This window comes from Aotus nancymaae, unplaced genomic scaffold (assembly GCF_030222135.1).
Source record: "Aotus nancymaae isolate 86718 unplaced genomic scaffold, 86718_ANA_hifiasm-v0.15.2.pri h1tg000011l, whole genome shotgun sequence".
NCBI lineage: Eukaryota > Metazoa > Chordata > Mammalia > Primates > Aotidae > Aotus > Aotus nancymaae.
Genome location: NW_026988422.1, coordinates 14,638,974 through 14,648,123, shown reverse-complemented (window position 1 = coordinate 14,648,123; position 9,150 = coordinate 14,638,974). Strand labels below are relative to the sequence as shown.

Genomic DNA, 9,150 nt, shown 5'->3' with positions numbered 1-9,150 from the left:
CACCGCAACCTCCGCCTCCTGGGTTCAGGCAATTCTCCTGCCTCAGCCTCCTGAGTACCTGGGATTACAGGCGCGCGCCACCATGCCCAGCTAATTTTTGTATTTTTAGTAGAGACGGGGTTTCACCATGTTGACCAGGATGGTCTCAATCTCTTGACCTCGTGATCCACCCGCCTCGGCCTCCCAAAGTGCTGGGATTACAGTCATGAGCCACCGCGCCCGGCTACATGCCTATTCTTTAATGATTTGCCCTGAACCTTGCAGAGACCACACTTCCGGAGAGCAAGAACCACCATCACCTAAGACTGAGAACCCAAACTAGGCTTTGGGAGGCGCCTGCGCACTGGGCTCGCCGGATATACGCAAGGGCGTGGGGGCGGGGCTCTGGTGACCTAGGCAACAGCCCGGAAGCCGCGGGCTGGGTAAACCTGTGGCGCGCTCCGCGGTTCCGGAGCTTGAAGTTGCGGTGGCGGCGGCAGTCGGGAAACGGCAAGGCAGGTTGAGATGTTGGATTGGAGGCTTGCAGCTCGCAGTCCCAACGAACCTTAGGGACCTAGGCTACAAAAAACGAGTAGGGGAGAACGGTGGTGGCGTCTCTCTGCTCCCTGGGATGCAGGCGTCCGGTTGGGGAATCATTACTTCAGGAAGCGCTGCGGCGGCTCTGTGTTTTGAGAGTGCAAGTGCGTGTCAGGGTGCGTGTCTGGGTGTGTTTGTGAGTGGTGCCAGAGCACCCCGAGTGTGCGCGTGCGCATCGCTTTCGGGGGCTTTTGCACACAGCTGGTGATAGGGAGTACTCGATTGTAGCGTTCGGGGGATTTACCGTCTAGCAGGAGAGAGGCAAACTATCCAGGGTGCTTTGGGACGGGGAGAGTCATTTAAACCGATGGACGTCAGAGAGGGGCTTCTCAGAAAGCTTCGCCTGTGTGAGGTTTGAAGAGTCCGTGGAAGTTAACCCGATAGAAAAGAGAGTGAGCCTGACGGGTGTTCTAAGCAGAGAGAAAAGAATGGTTGCAACTATATGTGAGGCAAGAGCTTGGTTTTAGGATTGGCGGGAGATGTGAGAGAATACTGGAAAGAAAGGTCAGCCGGGCCATATGGGGGAGAGGGTCTTAATGCCAAGCTGAGTTGAATTCCGCTTGACCATGGGGAGCCATTGGAATCTTTAGAGGAAGTAAGTAAAGGGTTGAGGTCTATTCTCTATCCATGCATATAGGTAGCGTTGATTCAACAATGTTTGGAAAGAGTTCTTGTTTCTCTTTCATCAGTTTTCCACACCAGTCAGTGGATTTACTAAATCCCGTCATAGCTGTCCCCGTTTAAAATTCTTCAGTGGCTTCCTGTGGTCTTTAGGATAGTGTTCCAATTGCTGTGGCTCATAAGACTACAATCTGCCCTCTGCCTTTCTTCCTTTAACCTCTCACCCTCTCAGATCTTTGTTAATTGAACTGAACTTCTCAAACTCTTCGTAAATGCATTTTCCTTTGCCTGGAATATTTTTTCTCCTGCTTCTAACTTTTATTCGTATTTTGGCTCTCAGTCAGTGCAAACATTTCTGGGGTTATTACAGAGAGGAGGCAGCGTTTTCTTACCGCACAGAGTTAGGTACTTTCATGGCACACAGAATTTACTTCTCATGCTACCCTTTGTTGAAAATACTTGTTTAATTTGGTCCTCTTAGAAACTAAACTCTGGAGGGGCATAGACTATTCTACTTTCTTGTTATACCTGGTGCCTCGCTCTTAGGTGGTGCTTTCAAAATATTAGTTAAATTGATAGATGGATGATGAAGTGAGCGACTGAGGAGTGAAAGGGAGACTATTAGAATAATGAGAGCCTGAACGAAAATATTTTTAGTAGAGATGAAGAAAAGCGGGCAAGAGAAATTTTTAGAGAAAAAGTTAATAGATTCACCAAGAGATAAGGAACAGGTGATGCTGAGGTTTTAAATTGGAGGAGCTAGATTCCTTGTCTGGTTCTCCAAGAGATGTGGAACAGGTGATGCTGAGGTTTTAAATTGGAGGAGCTAGATTCCTTGTCTGGTTCACCAAGAGATGTGGAACAGGTGATGCTGAGGTTTTAAATTGGAGGAGCTAGATTCCTTGTCTGGTTCACCAAGAGATATGGAACAGGTGATGCTGAGGTTTTAAATTGGAGGAGCTAGATTCCTTGTCTGGTTCACCAAGAGATGTGGAACAGGTGATGCTGAGGTTTTAAATTGGAGGAGCTAGATTCCTTGTCTGGTTCACCAAGAGATGTGGAACAGGTGATGCTGAGGTTTTAAATTGGAGGAGCTAGATTCCTTGTCTGGTTCACCAAGAGATGTGGAACAGGTGATGCTGAGGTTTTAAATGGGAAGAGCTGGAAGATTGTAATTCTGTAAATTCAGCTTAATTCAACATATTTATCGAGTTATATATATCAACCAGTTATATATCAGCAAGTAGAGATCTGAGGTATGATGATGAGCTGAATTTTGATATACTGTATTTGTGGTATTTTGGAGATGTGCACAGTAGGTAGTTAGAAATTGAGCATTTGGTGTTTTTGTTTTGTTTATTTTAAGAGACAGAGTTACACTCTGTTGCCCAGGATGGAGTACAGGGGCACCATCATAGCTCACTGCAGCCTCCAACTCCTGGGCTCAAGCAGTCCTCCCACCTCAGTCTCCTGAGTAGCTGGAACTATAGGCACTCGCTGCCACTCCTGGCTAATTAAAAAAAAGAAATTTAGAGACAGGATCTCGCTATGTTGCACAGGCTGGTCTTGAGCTGCCTCAAGCTGTCCTCCTGCCTTAGCCTCCTGAGTTGCTGGAATTACAGATGCGAGCCACTGTGTTTGATGTTTTGAGGAAAGGTGTAAATCATTGATTTGGGTCTCATTTTCACAGTATGTTTGTGTGTCCATACATTCATAGCTTTGCTCAAGGGAGTAGGTGAGATCACTGAGGCAGGATGTGAACTGACCCTTGATCAAGAAAGCAGCTCTATGAGAGCTGGCACCATATTAGACTTGTTTACTAGTGACTTAGTTTAGTTTACTTAGTTTACTTATATCTCTAATGCCTAGCCAGTGCCTGGTGTGTGCTGCAGTCCTCCAAATAATTAATGACAGGAGAGGGTATCTAATGAAAAGACAAGAGGACTGAGAATTGAGGTAGAACTGGGTGGAGATCATTGATTAAGTTGTGTGTGCAGAGGGGACAATAGAGCCCATGAAGAAAAGGAGAAAATCATAGAAGAAAAACAGAAAGGGTGTCCTGGAAGCCAAGGGAGGAGAGGGCTTCTAGGAGTGGGAGTGTGCAGAGCTGGAAAGGGCTGTTGTTAGTATTTCAGTTTCTCCAAACAGGCATAGCTTTTCTTGGCTCTGCTAATTTTAATATTTGATGTCTTAACACTGTAAACCATCAGAATACCTCTAGTTTTACATTTTGACAATGAACTGTAGCATACTTACGCTCTCTGGTTTCTGTAAGTGGCACAAAATTCCTTTGTTAGACCACAGCATTTGATCCTTGGTTGAGAAAAGTATGGTTACTATAATTGGTGGTGTTCGAGAGAATGCTTTTCAGTGCAAAGTTGGGGTCAGAGGTTTTGTAATTAATGAAACTTGGAGGTAGAACTAAGGATTAGCAAATACAGGCTAAAGTGTACCTCTTCATGAAGTTGGATGGCAAGAGAAGGGCAAAGATGGGACAGCAGCTTAGCTATACCTGTGTCATCCTACCGTACACAGATAGTAAATTACCACAGATTTAGTGTCCTAAAACAATTACTATTTATCCTATCCTTTCACAATTTCTGTGGGTTATGAGTTTGGACATGGCTTAGATTCTCTGCTTAGGGCTTTCCAAAGCTGTAATCAAGTTGTTGGCCAGTCTGCATTCTCATCTGGAGGCTCAACTTGGTAAAAATCCACTCCTACATGCACTTAGGTTGTTGGCAGAATTTATTTCCTTGTGGCTTTATGACTGAGCCTCATCACCTCCCCACCTTGCCCTAGTTGTTTACTGAAGGCCGTCCTCAGGTCCTAGAGGCTGCCTGCAGCTCCTTGAATTCTTTGTCTCTGGCTTTTTCCACAGAGAGTTACAACTTGGTGTTTTGTGTCTTCAAGGCCAGCAGGAAAACGTCTTCTGCTATGGTCTTCTAAGACAGATATGGTTACACATTCTTGTGTAAAATAATCACAAGAATGACATCTATCCTCACATTTGCCTTATTTTATTGGCTAAAACAAGTTAGAGGTCCTTCTCATACTTTAAGGGAGGAGATTATATAAGTACCACAAATCACTGGGGATAATTTTAAGGTGACCACAACCATTTTTAACCATTTCTTTTGTGTGTGTGTGTGTGTTTATATTAATTTCCGCATCTTTGCTTAAAGAAGTTTTTGTTTGGATATATCGAATTTACTATAAGTCACTATTAGTGTACAAGTTTATATGATTAAAAGATACTGCGATTCCTCAAGGACCTAGCAATAGAAATTCCATTTGACCCAGCAATCCCATTACTGGGTATATATCCAAAGGTTTATAAATTGTTCAATTATAAAGACACATGCACACGTATATTCATTGCGGCACTGTTTACAATAGCAAAGACCTGGAACCAACCTAAATGCCCATCGATGATAGACTGGATAAGGAAAATGTGGCACATATACACCATGGAATACTACCAGCCATAAAAAATGATGAGTTCCTGTCCTTTGTAGGGACATGGATGAATCTGGAAACGGTCATTCTCAGCAAACTGACACAAGAACAGAAAATCAAACACTGCATGTTCTCACTCATACATAGATGGGTGTTGAACAATGAGAACACATGGACACAGGGAGGGGAGCATCACACACTGGGGTCTATTGGGGGCGGGAATAGGGGCGGGACAGCATGGGGTAGGGAGGTTGGGGAGGGATTACATGGGGAGAAATGCCGGATAGAGGTGACGGGGGGATGGAGGCAGCAAACCATGTTGCCACGTATGTACCTATGCAACAATCATACATGTTCTGCACATGTACCCCAGAACCTAAAGTGCAATTAAAAAAAAAAAAAAGATACTGCTTCTTTTTCTAAATTTTTGATATTGGTATATCAGGGACCTCACCTGTGACTAAAAACAAGTGCTTGGACCTTTGGACAGCTGTTTTTGACTACTCATAAGCCTTTGCATATTTCAGAATCATGCCTGGTTTTTCAGAATTGAGCCTGGTGGAATTTTAGCTTCTGAATAAATAAAATATTCTGAATGTAACTTGAAATAATTTTTTCCCTATTTTTAAGAGTAACATAGGTTCATTGTAGAAAGTTTGGGAAATATAGAACCAAACAGAGGTAACCAATTTCTGGCAAAGTTTTCTGGCATGTGCTTTAGAATTAGTCAGACCTGATCTTGAGTGTCAGCTCCCGGCTCTGCTCATTATTATTTGTATGACTTTGAGCTATATACTTTCTCTAAGCTTCATTTTTCATTTTTTTGAATTTTAATATTCTTAATATTTTAAAATTTTGTTTCAAGTTCTAGGGTAGACGTGCAATATGTGCTGGTTTGTTTCATAGGTAAATGTGTGGTTTGCTGCACCTATCAGCCCATCACCTAGGTATTCAACCTAGCATGGATTAGCTATTTTTCCTGTTGCTCTCCCTCCACCCACCCTCCTGCTGCTGTCTGACAGGCCCCAGTGTGTGATGTTTTGTCCATGTATTCTCATTGTTCAGCACCCACTTATAAGTGAGAACATGTGGTGTTTGGTTTTCTGTTCCTGCATTCATTTGCTGAGGATAATGGCTTCCAGCTCCATCCATGTCCCTGCAAAGGACATGATCTCATTCTTTTTTATGGCTGCATAGTATTCATTGATGTATATGTACCACAATCCTTTATCCAGTCTATCAATCATGGGCATTTGGGTTGATTCCATGTCTTTTCTATTGTGAATAATGCTGCAGTGAACATGTGTGTGCATGTATTTTATAATGGGGATTATGGGATTACAATTCAAAATGAGATTTGGGTGGGGACACAGCCAAACCATATCAGCTGGGATTCTAAACACTTATATATTTAATAAGTTCTGTTTTATAGTTAGTGACAAAGCTGGGATGTAAACCCAGACAGTGTTTCCAGACTGCGTTCTTAGCCTTTATACTATATTGTCTCTCAAGACAGAACGGCCTCACAGGGTTGTGGGATCAAATGTGACGCTCTTAGTAGAGATAAGTGCTTTATTAATAATACCTGCATTCCAACATCATTGAGAATATACCATACATTCAGTTCTGTATTCTACTTTTTATACTTCTTATGGATTTTCCTTAATATAATTTTAAACATTTTCCTTAATATAATTTCAATGGATGTGTAATTCATCATATAGGTATACTGACATTTTATGACTCCTGTTTGTTTTTGCAGAGTAAATTGAGATCTAAGTGGTTAAAGATCTAAGTGTTTAAAATGCAGTAGACTCATTTCTTTGAATAACAATTGTTTTCATATCTTTTAAAATAACAGCTTTATTGAGCTATAATTCACCCTTTAAAGCATACAGTTCAGAGGTTTTTAGTCTGTTCACATAATTGTGCAACTAACATCACTGTCTAATTCCAGAACATTTTTTTCACTCCCCAAAGAAACCCTATACCCATTAGTAGTCATTCTCCATTCTATGCTCCCTCTAGATGCTGACAATCACTAATCTATGTCTCTGTGGATTTGGTTATGCTAGACACATCATATAAATGATATCAAACAATACAGGACCTTCTGTGTTTAGAACCCTTTCAAGATTCATTCATGTTGTAGCATATTATCAGTATATTATTGCTTATTATTGCCAAGTAATATTCCATTGTGTAGATATGCCACATTTTATTAATACAGTCATCAGTTGGTGGACATTCAGGTAATGTCTCTAGTTTTTGTCTGTTAAAAATGCTGCCATGACCTTTTATATACAAGTTTTTATATAGACTTAAGTTTTCAGTTTTTTTGGATATAGTAAATATGTGAGTGGAATTGCTGGGTCATGTGGTTACTCGTGTTTAACTTCTTGAGGAATTGCCAGCTGTTTCCAGGCTGCCTACACCATTTTATATTCCGTGAGCAATATGTGAGGATTCTAGTTTCTCCATATTCTTGCCAGTGCTTGTTGTTGTCCATCTTTTTGATTATAGTGATCCTAGTCGGTGTGAGTGGTATCTCATTGTGGTTTTGATTGGTAATTCCCTAACGACTAAGTATGTTGAACATCTTTTCATGTGCTTATTAGCCATGTATAGTATCTTCCTTGGAGAAATGTCTATTCAAGTCCTATTCCCATTTTTAAATCGGATTTTTAAAATTGTTGAGTTGTAACAATTCTTTATATAGTCTGGATTCAAGTCCTTTGTCAGATAAATGATTTGCAGATACTTTCTCCCATTCTATTGGTTGTCTTCATCTTCTTGATTGTGTCTTCAAAGCACCAAAATTCTTAACTTTGATTAAGGTGAATTTATTTTTTTCTTTGGTTGCTTGTGCTTTTTGTGTCATTTCTCAGAAACCATTGCTTAACTCAAGGCTCATGAAGATTTATTCCTGTTTTCTTCTAAGAGTTTTGTAGTTTTAGCTCTATGTATTTAAATCCATGATTCAATTTAATTTTTGAATATGATGTGAGGTAGGATTCCGACTTCATTCTTTTTCATATGTGTATCCAGTTGTCCCAGCACCATCTGTTGAAAAGACTATTCTTTTCCCATTGAACTGTCTTGGCACCGTTGTTGAAAGTAAACTGACTAAAAATGTAAGAGTTTGTTTTAGACTCTTAGTTCTATTATATTTTATGTCTTTTTTTTTTTTTTTTTTTGAGACGGAGTTTCGCTCGTTACCCAGGCTGGAGTGCAATGGCGCGATCTCGGCTCACCGCAACCTCCGCCTCCTGGGTTCAGGCAATTCTCCTGCCTCAGCCTCCTGAGTAGCTGGGATTACAGGCACACGCCACTATGCCCAGCTAATTTTTTGTGTTAGTAGAGACGGGGTTTCACCATGTTGACCAGGATGGTCTCGATCTCTTGACCTCGTGATCCACCCGCCTCGGCCTCCCAAAGTGCTGGGATTACAGGCTTGAGCCACCACGCCCGGCCTATTTTATGTCTTTTTAAATGCTACTTATGGCTCTGCTACTTACTAACTGTGTGACCTTCATGGTTGGTTAACTTATGTCTATTAGTTTTCTCATCCGTAAAATGAGGAATAACTATTAAGTACCTCATGGGGTTATTGTGAAGATTCAAGAAAATAATGTTTAAAGAGCTAAAAATAGTATCTGGCTTATAGTAAGCACACAATATGTGTTAGCCGATGCCATCATTACCACCTCTGCTATCATCATTGTTACCATCATAATACTTAAATGTTGTTCTCTAACTTGTATGTAACTTGTTTTCTTTGGCTGAATTGTAAATGCTGAAATTAGATACGATGTTTAAGGAGTGAATGTTCTTGTTAAGAGAGAGTACAGAGTGCAAGGAAGATTGAGGACAAATCTTAAGAAATACTTGTATTTAGACATTTTTATTATAGTAGTAATTTTTTTCAAAAAAAGTACTTAAGGAAAATACTAGAGTTCTTGTTTTAGACTAATTGGGAGTAAGGGGGTCAGCTGGAAAGTTCTGTAATTTAGGTAGGTTAAAAGGTTCTGCAGCAGTCGTCATGTGTATATACTGCTTTTTAAAAGTCGTATGTATTGTAAAATCCTGGTGTTTGGGGATTATGGACGTTTTTCTAATTTGGTATAATATGTAGTCTAGTGTCCTTAGCATTCCTATTTAAACAGTGGCAAGCCAATGTTGGCAATTTAAAAATTCTATTTTAAAATTTAGCAGCAATAGAAAAAAATCAGTAATTAGCCCCATTTAGCATTATGTGACAGATATATTAGAAGTGGTATCATACCTCATTTGTTCTCTAAAGGTTAGCTACCTTTATTTTCAGGTAAGCACATATGTACCTGGTAGTGATTTTGAGTATTAGAGTGCTTAAAAAAGAACTCCAACTTTCTTTTGCCCTTTCCTCGCTTCACCTTACATTCATATTATTAGCTTTAAGTGGCCTATTTTCTACTAATTGTGAATGTGTGTAACTGATGACATAGCTTATGACTA

At 40.5% G+C, this 9,150-nt stretch overlaps 1 protein-coding gene across 5 annotated transcripts in view; it reads left to right on the top strand.

The window, feature by feature from the left end:
- The first annotated feature begins 433 nt into the window (after positions 1-433).
- The window catches only part of SPICE1 (spindle and centriole associated protein 1), a 63,749-nt gene continuing 55,032 nt past the window's right edge, over positions 434-9,150 (top strand). For 2 of the 5 annotated variants that reach the window (XM_064374622.1, XM_064374618.1), the window contains exon 1: positions 434-494. The gene's annotated coding sequence lies outside the window, so the exon portion shown is untranslated. The other 3 variants (XM_064374621.1, XM_064374619.1, XM_064374620.1) reach the window with 3 other exon arrangements.